This window comes from Dipteris shenzhenensis, chromosome 2 (genome assembly GCF_047967505.1).
Source record: "Dipteris shenzhenensis isolate YYH24624 ecotype China chromosome 2, Dip_SZ_1.0, whole genome shotgun sequence".
Taxonomy (NCBI): Eukaryota; Viridiplantae; Streptophyta; class Polypodiopsida; order Gleicheniales; family Dipteridaceae; genus Dipteris; species Dipteris shenzhenensis.
This window is the reverse complement of record NC_141597.1, coordinates 16,533,578-16,548,149: the sequence shown is the minus strand read 5'-3', so window position 1 is coordinate 16,548,149 and position 14,572 is coordinate 16,533,578.

The window sequence follows — 14,572 nt, the reverse complement described above, 5'->3', positions numbered from 1 at the left end:
GGTGATGACAGAAATGAGCATTTGTTTATGGTGCAGCATATGACAAATTCTGTAACAAGTGCAGAAGAAAGCAATGATGTGTGGTATGTTGACTCGGCTGCATCAAACCACATGACAGGTCACACTGAATGGATGCAGGATGCAAGAAAAATGGAAAAACCAGGATTTGTGGAGACTGGTGATGATACTGCACATCCTATTGTGCAGATTGGCAAAATTCCTTTGTCTATGCAGGATGGGAAAAAGAAATACTTGTCTGATGTATTTCATGTCCCGAACATCACCAAGAACCTAGTTTTTGTTGGTCAGATGGTTGAGCAGGGCTTGCAGGTTAGATTTAATCCTCATGGATGCTTTGTTGAGGATATGAAAAATAACGGTCGCTTGATAGCAAAAGGAAAGAAGAAGGGTAGGATGTTTACGTTGGATGCAGACATGCCTGAATTGAGTGTAGCAATGTTTGCACATGGGACCGGTGTAGTTGCAGATATTGATATTTGGCACAAACGCATTGGTCATGTTAATATACAGCGACTAAAATCAATGCAAGCCCAAAATATTGTTGCAGGATTGCCTAAATTCAAGGTTGCAGAAATGCACAAGGTTTATGAAGCCTGTCAATTTGGGAAATAGGCAAGGAAACCTTTTCCTAGGCATGTTCAAGAGAGTAAAAAGCCATTGGAATTAATCCACTCTGATGTGTGGACTACAAAAGCTGCATCTATTGGAGGCTGTCACTATTTTGTCACATTTATTGATGACTTCAGCAGAAAACTGTGGGTGTATTTTATGAAAAAGAAAAGTGAAGTGTTTGGGCACTTCAAAGCTTTCAAAGCTATGGTTGAAAAAGAAACAGGCCTGCAAATAAAATGCCTAAGGTCAGATGGAGGGGGAGAGTACCTCTCAAATGAGTTTGCAAGGTTCTTGCAGGAGCATGGTATAAAGCAGCAATATTCATGCAGTCATACCCCACAGCAAAATGGAATTGCAGAAAGAAAAAACAGGCATATTGGAGAGGTATCTCGGGCTATGCTAAATGAAAAAGATCTACCAGATTATATTATTATTGGGCTGAAGCAGTTGCTACAGCAGTCTATATAATGAACAGTACTCCCACTACAGCAATACATGGCATGATGCCAGAGGAGATGTATACTGGTAGGAAACCAGATATTTCTCATTTGAAGATTTTTGGTTGCATTGCCTATGTCCATGTGCCAGATGAGTGGAGGTCCAAGTTGGATCCAAAAGCTGAGAAGTGCGTCTTTATTGGTTATTCTCTGCAGCAGAAAGGGTATAGATGCTATAACCCTTCTACAAGTAAGTTCACAGTGAGCAGAGATGTTTTTTGATGAGATGAGCAGCTGGTATAAACCAGTAAATGTGATGATTGATGTAGATGCACAAAATGGTAATGCTGCACAGAATGCACAGCAGCAATCACAAAATATCAGTGGACCTGGAGTGTCCTCTACCAGTGGTTCACATACTTCGCCATGGACAGGCAGATTAAGATCAGGAGAATCCCCTCAAAGCAATGCAGAGAGTGGTACGCAGGTATCACGAAAAGGAAAAGAGAAGGTAGATCAGCCCATGTATGATGTGAATGCAGGTCACTCTTGTGTGGATAGTGAATCCAGTGGCTCAGAACAGAGCATTGATGATGAGTTGGGTATTCCTTCTATTGTTACACCTGGAGTAAAGAAGACCAGGGATGTTTTGAGAGCACCTAGAAGTGAGCCTATTTTGCGCAGGTCTACCAGGGTTAGGTATCCTGTGGATAGGCTGAAATATGATGGATTTACAGCCATTCACTATGCCTATATGGTCAAAGTGATACAGGAACCAGAACCCACTTCTTTTGAGCAAGCCATGGGAAATGAAAAATGGGAGAAAGCCATGGATGAAGAAATGGATGCCTTGGATGCTAATGCTACATGGGAATTGGTGCCTTTGCCTAAAGGCAAGAATGCAATTGGTTGTAGGTGGGTTTATAAGATCAAGCACAATGCAGATGGTTCTGTGAATAGATACAAGGCAAGATTAGTTGTCAAGGGGTATGCACAGACATATGGCATTGATTATGAAGAAACTTTCAGCCCGGTTGCAAGGATGGCAACCGTAAGAGCAGCCATTGCTATGGCTGCATCAAAGGGATGGTCTTTACATCAGATGGATGTAAAGAATGCCTTCTTGCATGGTGATTTGCAAGAAGAGGTCTTTATGGAGCAGCCAGCAGGTTATGTTCATGCTACTCATCCTGAGTTTGTTTGCAGGTTGAAGAAAGCCTTGTATGGCTTGAAGCAAGCACCTAGAGCATGGTATGACAAGATAGGACAGTATCTTGTCACTATTGGCTTTCAGATTTCCAAGGCAGATTTCTCACTCTATGTGAGAAAAACAGAGAAAGGGATTATGCTGCTGGTCATTTACGTTGATGATTTGATCATCACAGGTGATAGTGATGAAGATATCCTTCATGTGAAAATGCTATTGAGGCAGAAGTTTGAGATGAAGGATTTGGGAGAGCTACGTTATTTCTTGGGCATTGAGGTGATTAGATTACCAAGTGGGATACAGCTCTTGCAGAGGCAGTATGGATTGGACATGCTGTCCAAATATGGGATGATAGGCTGTAAGCCTATTTCAGTTCTTTTGGAGCAGAATGTGAAGATGAGCACAAATGCAGGTGAGCTTCTGGAAGACCCTACTATGTACAAACACATAGTAGGAAGTTTGATTTACATGACTATTACCAGGCCAGATTTGAGCTATGCTGTTGGGTTGGTAAGTGAGTTTATGCAGGCTCCAAGGAAACCGCATTTGGATGCGGCTAGATGCATACTCAGGTATGTGAAGTCCACATTGCAGTATGGACTATTTTATGAGGCTGGGGTTCAGATATAGTTGCATGGATACACTGATGCTAATTGGGCTGGTAGCATTTCTGATAGACGATCTACCAGTGGATATGTGTTCTCTTTTGGGAGTGCTGCAGTCACTTGGAGCAGCAAGAAACAGCCTACAGTTGCCTTGTCGAGCACAGAGGCTGCGTACAGGGGTGCAGCAATGGCTGCATGTGAGGTAGCTTGGTTGCATAAGCTACTCTATGATATGCATCAGTCTACAGATGGGCCGGTTGTCATTTATTGTGACAACATGAGCAGTATACACTTGGCAAAGAACCCAGTCTTTCATGCTAGAACAAAGCACATTGAGGTGCATTATCACTATGTGCGGGAGAAGGTTTTACTAGGTCTTATTGATCTAGTTTATGTCAGCACAGAGGATCAGGTAGCTGACATATTCACGAAAGCATTGGGTGCAGAGAAGCTGCGCAAGTTCAGAGACCTGCTTGGTGTGCAGGATTTGGGATTGAGCTCGAGGGGGAGTGTTGAGATATCGAGCTCCACTCGCGATATGCCAGGGTGACTGTTGTGCATTTATGTCACCGACTTGTTAGAGCTGGAGATGCGGCTGGAGATGCGGTTGGTACACCGCCCACAAATAATAGCTGAATGACAGCTATCCTTATCTACACTAGTTCGTGGCTCAGTTAGTATGCCACCTTAGTTAGTTGAGTTTGGTTTGAGACCCACATATAGGATTCTTCTATTTCTTTGTACTTGAGTTCTTTTGGCTTTCACAACTAAGAAGAGGAAAACTGTTTTCAGCCTCCACCTTTGTGTGTATTCCCCCATTGTGCATGTGAGAAAGCCACAAGTGAGACTCCTTCCCTCTCTCCCACAATCTTAACACTTCTGTTCTCTCCTCAGGCCCATGCTTCATCCCAATAGAGGCTTGGACATTGAGGTAGAAATGTAGACGTAGACATCCCGTTAGTTGATGTACATGCCTGCCCCATAACTTTAAATATGCTTGATCATTTGAAGTGTGTTACTCTCAATGTACAGGGAATGTGTGATGGTTGCAAATGGAAACTGGTCTGGATGTATATATCAGAAAATTGCAGCCTGATATAGTTGCTTTGCAAGAGCATAATTAGCATATGTATGCTAGTCAGATAGGCCATTTTGCGGGTTATGATATCTTCTATGTTGGAGAGCAGTCCTTTTCTGGTGTGGCTTTTTTGGTAAAGCACGACCTTCAACTTGTTGTGGCTCTCAATGATCGCCATGGTAGATGGATTATTGTTCAATGCCTTGTTCAAGGGAAAATTTTTGAATTTGCATCGGTTTATGCCCCCCAATTTTCTCGTGATAGACCTTTGATATGGGCTACCATGCATACCTATCCATGGTGACAACATGCCTTCATTTTTGGTGACTTTAATAATGCCCCTCAATCAGGTGACAACACCTCAGGCCACACTCATATGTTGGCTTCTGAAACACAGGCATGGTCTAATTTTTTGCTTCAGTTGCGCCTGGTTGATCTCTGGAAGGAATTACAGCCCATGCTTTCGGGTTATACCTTTCAGCATAATGCTCAATCTTCTTATTAGGCGGATGCGTTAATTTTACGAGCAAAAACCTATGAGCAAGTTTATACGAGCGTGTTTTTCAAGAGATTTTAAAAATAGTATTTCTTTAGGAAACATGGTTTTTACACTTTTATTTTCATTAGAACTAGATCCCTTTATCATAAAAATATACAAACTAGTCACTCATTCATTTTTACATAACATAAATCTTCTTATTCATAGACATCCCTTTGTACCCTTGTTATTACCTTAAAAAAGTATTAAAAAATAATTCATTTAAGAAATGTCCCTCATAATCACTCTCAACATCATAATATTATACATAAATAATTACTTATTAAACACATTTATATCATATGGCAATATCTTTCAAGTGTTTTTATAGTATTAATAACAATATATTTAGGGACATGTTTCTACAGAAGTTTAAATTACTGTAAATAAGTATTAACTTGGGCTTATATATCACTCTCATAAAATACATGTAATATTTAATACTATATATGCAAGGTTTTCCAAAATATAACCCCATAGATGTGCTCAAATGGGGTTTTCTGATCAATTTGAGTGGCTGAATGACTATATTTGGACATTGGATGTGAAAGTTATGTCACTTTTAAAAGTGCTGTCCAAGGTAGTTTCGCCAGCGAAACTACCTTGAAAGACCTTGTTCAAAGGGGTTTTGGCTGGCGAAACTACCTTGATGGCTTGCTTCAATGAGTTTTCTTTGGAGAAACCCTTTCATGAAGATAGGGTGAAAGAGGTTTTTCAATGTCACCCCCTATTAAGTAAAAAGTTGTAAGAAGGATCATAAGGGAATTTTCATAGAGAAGTCTACTCTACATGTGGGTTTCTTCAAAAGCCATCCCATTATGTTCTCACCATTCCCAAAGATTCACATAAATATTCGTGTATAAAATAGGCATTCCTATAATACTTTTCATATTTCTAAGTGAAACTATGTTTTCTTCTGATCCATTTTTGTCATATTTTTGCATAGTTGGAAGCTTTTTTTTTCCTTCGCTCAGACGCTCGGAAGATTTCGCTCGGAAAATGCTCGTCCCCTTATTAGGCACGCTTGGACAGATGGTATCAGATTGATCCACAGCATTGTGATGCCTTTACTTGTCAAATTTGGGTTGATCATGCTTTCACACATTCAGATCATACTCCTCTTTGGTTGAGGCTTTCATTACATGAATTTCCCACTTACAGATTGCCTTGCCGAAGGCTTTTGTTGATTAATAATAGTTATCTGGAGTATGCTGACTTTAAAGCCTTGGTCTCTGATGCTATTCAGCCTCTCTCTCGTTAAATACACATTAGTTTGGATTATGCCTGGTAGGCTTTTGTTGCTCGGATGCAAGTAGTTATTCAAGATTATGGCAAATCCTATATGCAAGCCACAAGGGAGACAGTAGCACATGCCAAATTTACTTGTCATAGTTTGACTGAGCTTGCTCATCTTCACCCTTTGTCTTTAGAGGAAAGCATGCTCTTATGTCAAGCTCAATTCTCTCTTCAATCCAATGATTGCCAAAAGCTTGCTAAATGGGAAACTCGATCTAGACAACATGCATTTTTGGATAAAGGCTGCTCTTCCAAGAAATTTTTTAAGAGTTTACACTACAAAAGACAGGCTGCCAATATCTGTCGGATCCGGATGCCTGATGGCTCTTGGTCAACATCTCGTTCAGAGCTTGCTGATTTGTGTGCGCAGCACTTCTCCACTCATTTTGGGCATGTGGATAACGTAATGAAAACCATTCTGAACTTTTTCTTTGCATATCATATGGTTGTGAGGACACCTCAATTCTCGTTTAAATATTGAAAGAAGTCATGATTGAAAGCCTAAAACAAATATTGCAAAGTAATTATTTGGCATAACTTACAACATTTGGGACAGGGGTAGTGCTGGCAAGGGACCCGATATCACATCTGAGGTTGTTTGAGAATCCCTTGTGCCAGGAGTTGCTGATGAATCTAAACTTGATCGAGATGCTATGAAGAGCTGGGGCAGTAAATGTGGCTATATAGATTCATCTATGTTAGACATGTCAAGTCCAAATGCATCCGCAAGACACTGACTAGCCACATCTATGGCCTCTGAATCTACCCCAGGTACAACTTCAACTGCAAAACTCGCAAATAGTATCAGCAAACATCGTGCCACCGAAATAAGCAACAAATAATGAAAATATACAATTGCACTCGTTAGTCGAAACCGAACAACAAAGGCTTTGTCTTATGTTTAATCATAATTAGAATGAAAAGTTGGTGGCATTGCATGGACCTCCACACGGCCCGCAACAACTACACTATCAAAACTTTGTTAGGTGTCAAAACTCAATTGGGCAGGAGCTTCTTTTGTAGCATATTCATCCAATTTTATCTGATGCTCAGGCTTTGGAACTTGAACATCCCTTCATTGAAAGGAAATTGTCTAATGCATTGAGATCCTGTGGTAGATGGAAATCTCCAGGATGGGATGGTCTCACTGTTGAATTTTTTCTTGCATTCTGGGATCTTCTTAAATTCACCTTGCTGCAAATGGTAAATACAGCATGGCAAAATCAGCAGATGCCTGTGTCATGGAAAAAGGGTCTTCTCAAGCTGATTCCAAAAAAGCAGCTATGTGATTCGCTTGGTGATTGGAGGCTAATCACGCTCATGCCAGTCATTTACAAGATCATTGGCAAAATGGTGGTTGATCAGATTAAAGGTTATTTGCATGATGGGTTGCATCCCTCCCAATATGGCTTTGTTCCACATCGCCATATCACAGATAACATTGCCAATTCTTATATTGGGATTGAATATGCCAAATACACTTAGCAGGATGTTCTACTCTTGCAAGTAGATATTGCAAAATCCTTTGAGACAGTTCAATGGGATTTCATCTCGCAAACTATGCGAGCTTTGGGGTTTGGACAAATAATGTAGCAGGTTATTTACTGGCTTTATAGAGATAGCAATGCGGCTTGTATTCTTTCTTGGGATATCTTTGATGAGTGGACTCTTCGTTGTTTGGTCCGCTAGGGATGCCCTCTCAGTGCTTTACTGTATGCCATTGCTACTCACCCTATGCTGCAATATATTGATCATCTTGTGGGTACATGATCACTTCATGGCTTGGAATTGGATGCTAATCGTAGCATGGTTGCTCAAGCTTATGCTGATGATTCTTTCTTTACCCCGAAGGATACGCCCCATGATCTTGGTGCCTTGATGCAAACCCTCTCTATTTATGGTTTGGCAATTGGTCTTCATGTTAATTTTCAAAAGTCTAAGCTACTCCCTTTACATTCCAAAGACTGGCATAATCTATTATGGCCTGGGGATATCATCACACCTACTTAGTTTGTTCGTCATCTTGGTTACCCTTTGGGGTGGGAACTCACTCGCCGACAACAAACTGATTGGGTTTTGGCTAAGCTTCGGAAAAAGCTTGAGTATTGGAAACTGGCAACTTGGCCTTTGCACGTTTGTCTTCGAATAGTGTAGTCCATCCTTTTGGCATATATTCAATTTTACTTGCCATTGATCATGTTTACTAAGGCAGATCTTACATCTTTCATGTTTGTCTTTATGGAAATCTTCTGGCGATCCAAACATGGCAGAAAAAGTCTCAGGCTACTTTCGATGCATCACATTTGTTCTCCCAAGATGCATGGTGGATTGAACATCACGGATATTCATGTGCATATTCTTGCCCACAGGGGAAAAATGTTGCTGCAATTTCTGCAAGGTGATTAGCCTTGGGCTCTTATGATTAGGACTCTGGTACTCATATCAGTATTTTTGCATTTGGCCATTGGCAACTCGATCACTGGGATTTCTTTTTTGGCTGCACTAATGGCACTTTGCCTAGCTGTCCTTTTGTTTCCTGCTTGCTTCTTGACTGGAAGCATGTTCTTTCTCATCTAGAATGGAATGGACGGCAATCTTTGCTTGGAATTCTTTGAGAGCTGAAAGCATTCACTGGTTGAAAGTCTTTCAACCTCCCTTGGCTTTACAGGAACCTCGACGTTCCTACTTTGTCTTGTTTAAAGGCATCACCTCGGTTGCTGATGTTATAGATGATGCTGGTATTGTGCTCCCCTTTTCTCTAGCAGCCATTACATATGGATTGGGCTCTCGTTATCATCCTTTGTGGTGACAAATTACTTCTATGCTTTTGCCTTTTGTTCCGATTCCTCCTTTGAAACTCTAGCACCGGCTAAAAGATTGGACTTTTACTTCTCCAGGGTCCTCTTCTTGTCCTTTGAGGCTATCTCAAATTAATGTACCTGCATTGTATAAAATCCTTTTATCTCAACCTTGGGTTTTAGAGAGAGGTGATTCTGTTTGGCGAATGCATCGCCCAGCCAAGTGGTGGAGGAAAAGATTACAGCAACTTTGGGCCTATAAAGTACCGCTTCGGCAATAGGTTTTCTTTTGGTGAGCTCTTTGGGAGTGTTTCCATCTGGACAGCTATTAGCTCATCGACACATTGCTCCTGCACTTTGCCATAGATGTTCAGCTTCTTTGGAGATTGTGCCTCACTTGTTTTGGCATTGTCCGTGCTCTCATGAGTTTTTTGATTTGCTTCGACAGTGCCTACGAGCGAGATTCCCATCTATTCTATTTGGGAAGTTCTTCTGGCTATTTGGGTTTCATCCATCTAGACCGGAGTTTCATCGTTTCTTCGTTTGGGTTCACTACTGGGCACTATGGACTTTATGGACATATTATATTTAGTATATTAAACATAGTGTATTTATATTAAACATAGTATATTTAGTGTGTTTGTAGATTGTGTGAGGGCTTTAAATAAATTTCACTTGGAAATGACTTTTGGTTTGGGTGCTTTTCAAGTTATCTGATTTGGAAATGAAAATGGTAAATCACTTTATTGTCTTATAGAGGAAAGGATCCTTAATCGTTACATGTCCTTCGATAAATTTTCTCAAGTTGATATCTGTCCAAAATAGCTTCCAGATGACATACACTGCCACATACGGCTAATTCATCAACAGCCTTATACCCTTAATTTTATTAGGTGCTTGCATGCTAAGCATTTCTTGTTGCAACTTAGAATCCTAAATACAGGGCATTATCTTGCATCAAGTTTACCCCAATTAAAATCAATGAACACCATGTTGTGTATGGCTCTCTTTTGATTTCCACCCAGCCACCATTGCAAGAATATTTACTCATGTACTGTTTGGTTTTATTCAGCAACCTTGTGTTTGAGCTTGCATGGGATGAAGAACGTCCTTTACTTATTTAAAAAAAGAAGGTCCTTTACTAAAATTATAGGAGAGGAGCGCTTTAGCCAAATAAATTGGTCAATTCTTTGGGTTAAACACACAAATGCTGGCATCTAAATTTAAAAACTGTTGAACTTGCTGTAGTGAGCCAAGACATCGCCTTTTTTACACCAAGGCTTGGACTAGAATTATGATCGGAGTGTGTAGTTGCAAACACCGATGGCCAGATTGTCAAGTTTAATGCTTTAGTGCATCGTTTATGAGAAATTCAGCTTTGCGAACACAATTTTGAAGAGTATCAGAACTTTTTCTTCTTTCTAATTAATTACTTGACTGATCTGTGTTATAACCCTAGGTCAGCCTAAGAATCCTTTATGTTGTGATTGTGTGTTGCTCAAGAGTTGCTGATGCCTCGTCAATCAACATGGCACATACCAGACAGTGGGAAAAGTTGGAACAAGAGGTGCACTTGTATTTAGAGTTGGAAAAGGTAACAAGAGGGTTCATCCAAAGAGAACAGTTAAAATAGCCAATGGAAGACCAGGAAAGAAGATATCCAAATGGGTAAGTTGAAGGGGAATATTTTACATGTTCAATGCCTTTAAAACTGGAATTCAGGACAAATTTGCATCAATTCAAACATCCTTACAACAAGCTCAGTTCAAGACAAGAATCATGGGCAGCCAGATCATGGCCTTCCAAGTGCTAAGGAAAACAGAAGAAGGGAAATAATGGAGAAAAAGATGGAGAACAGCCCTGAAGGTTTTAAGGGAATTCAAACATATGCTTGATGAAGATGACATGAGAAGCTAGTTTTGTTGATAGTTAAGGAAACAAATGAACTTGCTCGTTTTGGAAAACATAAGGGTCCTTGAAGCTACTTTTATTTCAATTTCCTCTTGGTTCATCTTAGAGGAACTTACAGGGTTACTCCATTATATCTCCATTGATTGAACAGATACCACCACCACCACCACCACCACCACTTGTATCTCCATATTTCAACTGTGTTATATATTAGAGGGCTTCTAGAGTTTGAATATCTTGCATTCAAGTCATGCGTGTAAATACAAAAATATGTCACGTTTTGAGATCCTCCTCCACATGCTGCATGCATTTCTTCATTTCTATTTCCCTAAATAATCTTGAAGAGATAAATGTGTGAGATTTCTTATCTTTTCTTGTTTTAAAGTTTGATTTCAGTATATCCCTATTTAAACTTGAGAAATTGTAGAAGCTGTTTTATTGGAAACAATGCTTGCACATGCACACTTCTAAAAAATGGACCTCAAGTGATATGGGATGAAAATATATGTGAAAATGGTCAGTTGAAGATCAGTTGAAGATCCTTGTCTCAAAGAGAAATGGATGTCATTGAAGCATAATCCCATCCTCCTATGCTATTGTGAATTGGAGGATTTGGGTCCTAAATATTAAGGAAATGGAGGCTAAATAGCTTGGTGATGGCATATATGGACGTGTACAAAGCAACTAGCTGGATAATTTCACATTTTATAATGGCAATTTAGGGCTCTTAATCCCTTGGACCCAATTGGGGGGAGTGTCTCAGGATAGAGTCCCCTCAACTTTGCATGAGGCTTGGACACGTGATTCTTGGCCTTGATTCCCAATAGTGATATTAGGGCAGGGCTTTGCTCACTAACACTCCATGGACTATGCAGTACATGTGGTCAGCCCTGCGATGCAGTGACTTGTGGTAGAGCATAATGATGGTGCCTGCGATACTATAAATGGTTGCTCACGGTCTCATTAAGCAGACTTATCTAAGCTCAGATTCTTGTTGAGTTCTAACTGCATCGGGTCTTTGGAGCCTTTTGTTTTGATCCCCTATAGCTCATCTTGGAGAGCTACAAGGTACTCTATCAGAGATACCACTTACATTTCCCATAGAGAGTTCCATCTATACTAGATATATTTTGTAGGACAACAATGTATCACTCAAATAAAGATACCCAAGGTTTGAGATCTTGGTCTCCATTGATTGATGAAACTAATTTAAAGATCAGTTTCTTACTGAGTTTGGACTGCATTTGAAGTTGGGATCTGTAGGGTTCAAAGAATAAATTCAAGGAAGCATGGGATATACAGGATGACTCCTTCCTACTATATATACCTTTGTAAGACTAGAATAAGTCCAATCATACAAATTTAAAATTTCTATTGTTCTAAAGATAAAAAATCTACAAAGAAAATAAAAGAGAAAATGAAAGAGAAGAAAAAAGAGGTAAACAAAAACTTTTATGAAAAGCAAAAGGAAGACATACTAAGCAAGCAAAGCAACACTTATGTCATCATTAGTGCCCAAGAGACTCCGCGGGTCTTTAGAAACCCAATATAGTACTAGTATATTTCTTGATTTTAGTGATACACGGCTATATCACATAATCTTAAAAGTTACGATGAAACTTTAGAAACCATACACTATATAACAGTGGAAATTTTGCAAATGAAAATGGTATCACCTCATCCGTAGAGATTGAGTTCCTATAAAGTGAGCTAGGAGAAATTCCAAACAAAAAGTAGCTCCAATGCTAAGAAATTTGTGTGGGGTCCGCATTTTTGTTGTTTCAAAGTTCAATTTCAGTTTATGGCTCTCTTTAAATGAACGACGTTTTCCGTTTGGAAATCACACTTCCACAAGCACGCTTCTACGAAGTGAGTCTCAAGTGAGAAGGGGTAAAAACGTAGAATCCAAGAGCTTCGAATCAAAGACAAATGACTGCCCTATTGAGGCACATGCCTCACCCTCCCAGGCCAAACACATATGAACACAAGGTAGCTAGAGGGATGCAACATTGGCACCCTAAAATTATGGAATGTATAGGCTAGCAAGGTACATGCTCTAAATCCTCGTGTAGATTTTGGACATGTGGTTCTTGGCCTCTAGTATCACAGCATGGTCTTTGCTCAATGATGGTGGCAAACTTGTGGATTGTGAATAAGCAAAGCAAGGAGTGAGCCCCAACTCGTGGGAGAGCATGGTGAATGATAATAAATCATTCATAAGGCCTCCCCCAAATCCCAAATAGCTAAGGAGAAGACAAATTGGATGTGCAGCGTGGGAAAGATGGCAGAGACTGTGGGAGATGATGAATTGAAAGGGGTGAGAGAGAGAGACGGGAGCGGGGTAGATGGAGGATCTCAAGGGAATAAAAATAGCAAGTGGAACTTGGACGAATCGCAAAATAAAGAGGTTAATAACATAAAATCTGAATTTTTTTTTCCACAAACACAAAGAAATATTACTATACCCTTCCCATAGGGCAGGCCAAAAATATAAAAGTATAAACATGTTTCATTCATTATATTTTCATACGATGTCAAATAATTGTTTTCATTGGACTTGAATTCTCTTTGGACTTTATCTTTCTATTGTGACAAACCATCCTCATTTTTGATTTATGTATGTCCAGTTATGATTTTTCCTAAATTTAGGACAAGGAAATGAAAGGCTAAAGGCCTTGATGAGAGCTCATGTGGACACATATATAAATCAACCAAATAAAACCTTGGAATATACACCTAGCAAGGTTTGGAGGCCCTTTATCCCTAAATGCAATTTGGAAAATGAGTCTCCAGTGGCTAGGTGGCCGTCATAGGGGGCCAGGTAGGTGGCTTGACTAAGTGTATGTTTTCGATGTGTGATAGTTAGGCGGCCTCAGGTCTTAAAATACCCATCTATGAAGTCCCATTATGCAACCCCAAGTGACATTGAGGGGTAATTGAAATCAATTATTGATTATGTCTAGGCTAAGAGAAGCCCATAGAGAATGTTTTGCACTCTATATGCGAATTCTAAGCTCTAGCATACTTGTGATCAACTTATGAAAATCCTTTTCCAACCTTTTGATAAATGGACACCTATGAAAGGCATGCCTCTTCCATTGGACCGTTTTTATGAGGCACAACCCTTCATAAGAGGGAAGAACTCTATGGAAGAGACTCTTTTATGAAGCTAAGAATTCTATTTTTAGGTACACCTCTTTGTATAACCCTCTATTATATAATAATATATTCATGATTCAAGCCATTCAATACAAGTATTTGTTTTCTGGAGTCTTTTTTGCTCTTTCACTCACTATCGTATTAGATTTCTATAATTTGAAATAGTGATCTTAGAGCAAACTCTTGCTCCTACCTACACGAATTAATTAGCACTCACTAGCATCATCCTTTTACCAAAAGAAATGGTATTGAATGGAAGAAATCGAAAGAAGGGCCAATAATTTTTGACACCGATCGCCAAACTTGAAAATTATAGTAGCCACTCACATGACATGAATGGGCACAACATACTTTACACCTTCATCGTTTGATTGCTCTATCTCCAACATTATGCACCAAATAAACATACCCCCTCATAAAGGAACATGGCTTTTCACCCAAGGGAATGCATCCTTTCATGAATGGAGGACAAGGCCCTTCATTAAATGGGCAAACCCCTTCACCCACAGAACATATCATTTCTTGAAGAGACACCCCTCTTCACTTTAGGGACATGCCTTCCAAATGATGGCATACATCTATTTACATAAAAGGCACAAAAGGTGAACACAATCTTCCACCTAATTGTTTTTGGGAAATTTCATAAAAATTATTGTTCAAAGGGAATAACTTCATCAATAGTTGCACCATTGAAAAAAAACACCACCAATTGAAGAATTTCCCCATTTAGGCAATTAGGACGATGAATCTTCATTGATAGTGATCATTAGCTTAGTTTAAGTTCAATTCAAGAAATTTGGTGGGCAAAGAATATAAAAATCAGAAACTTATACATTTTCATTGACAATTCAAGACATTTTGACAACCAAATCAAGACAAGTCATCATGTCAATATGGTGCCACATTCAAC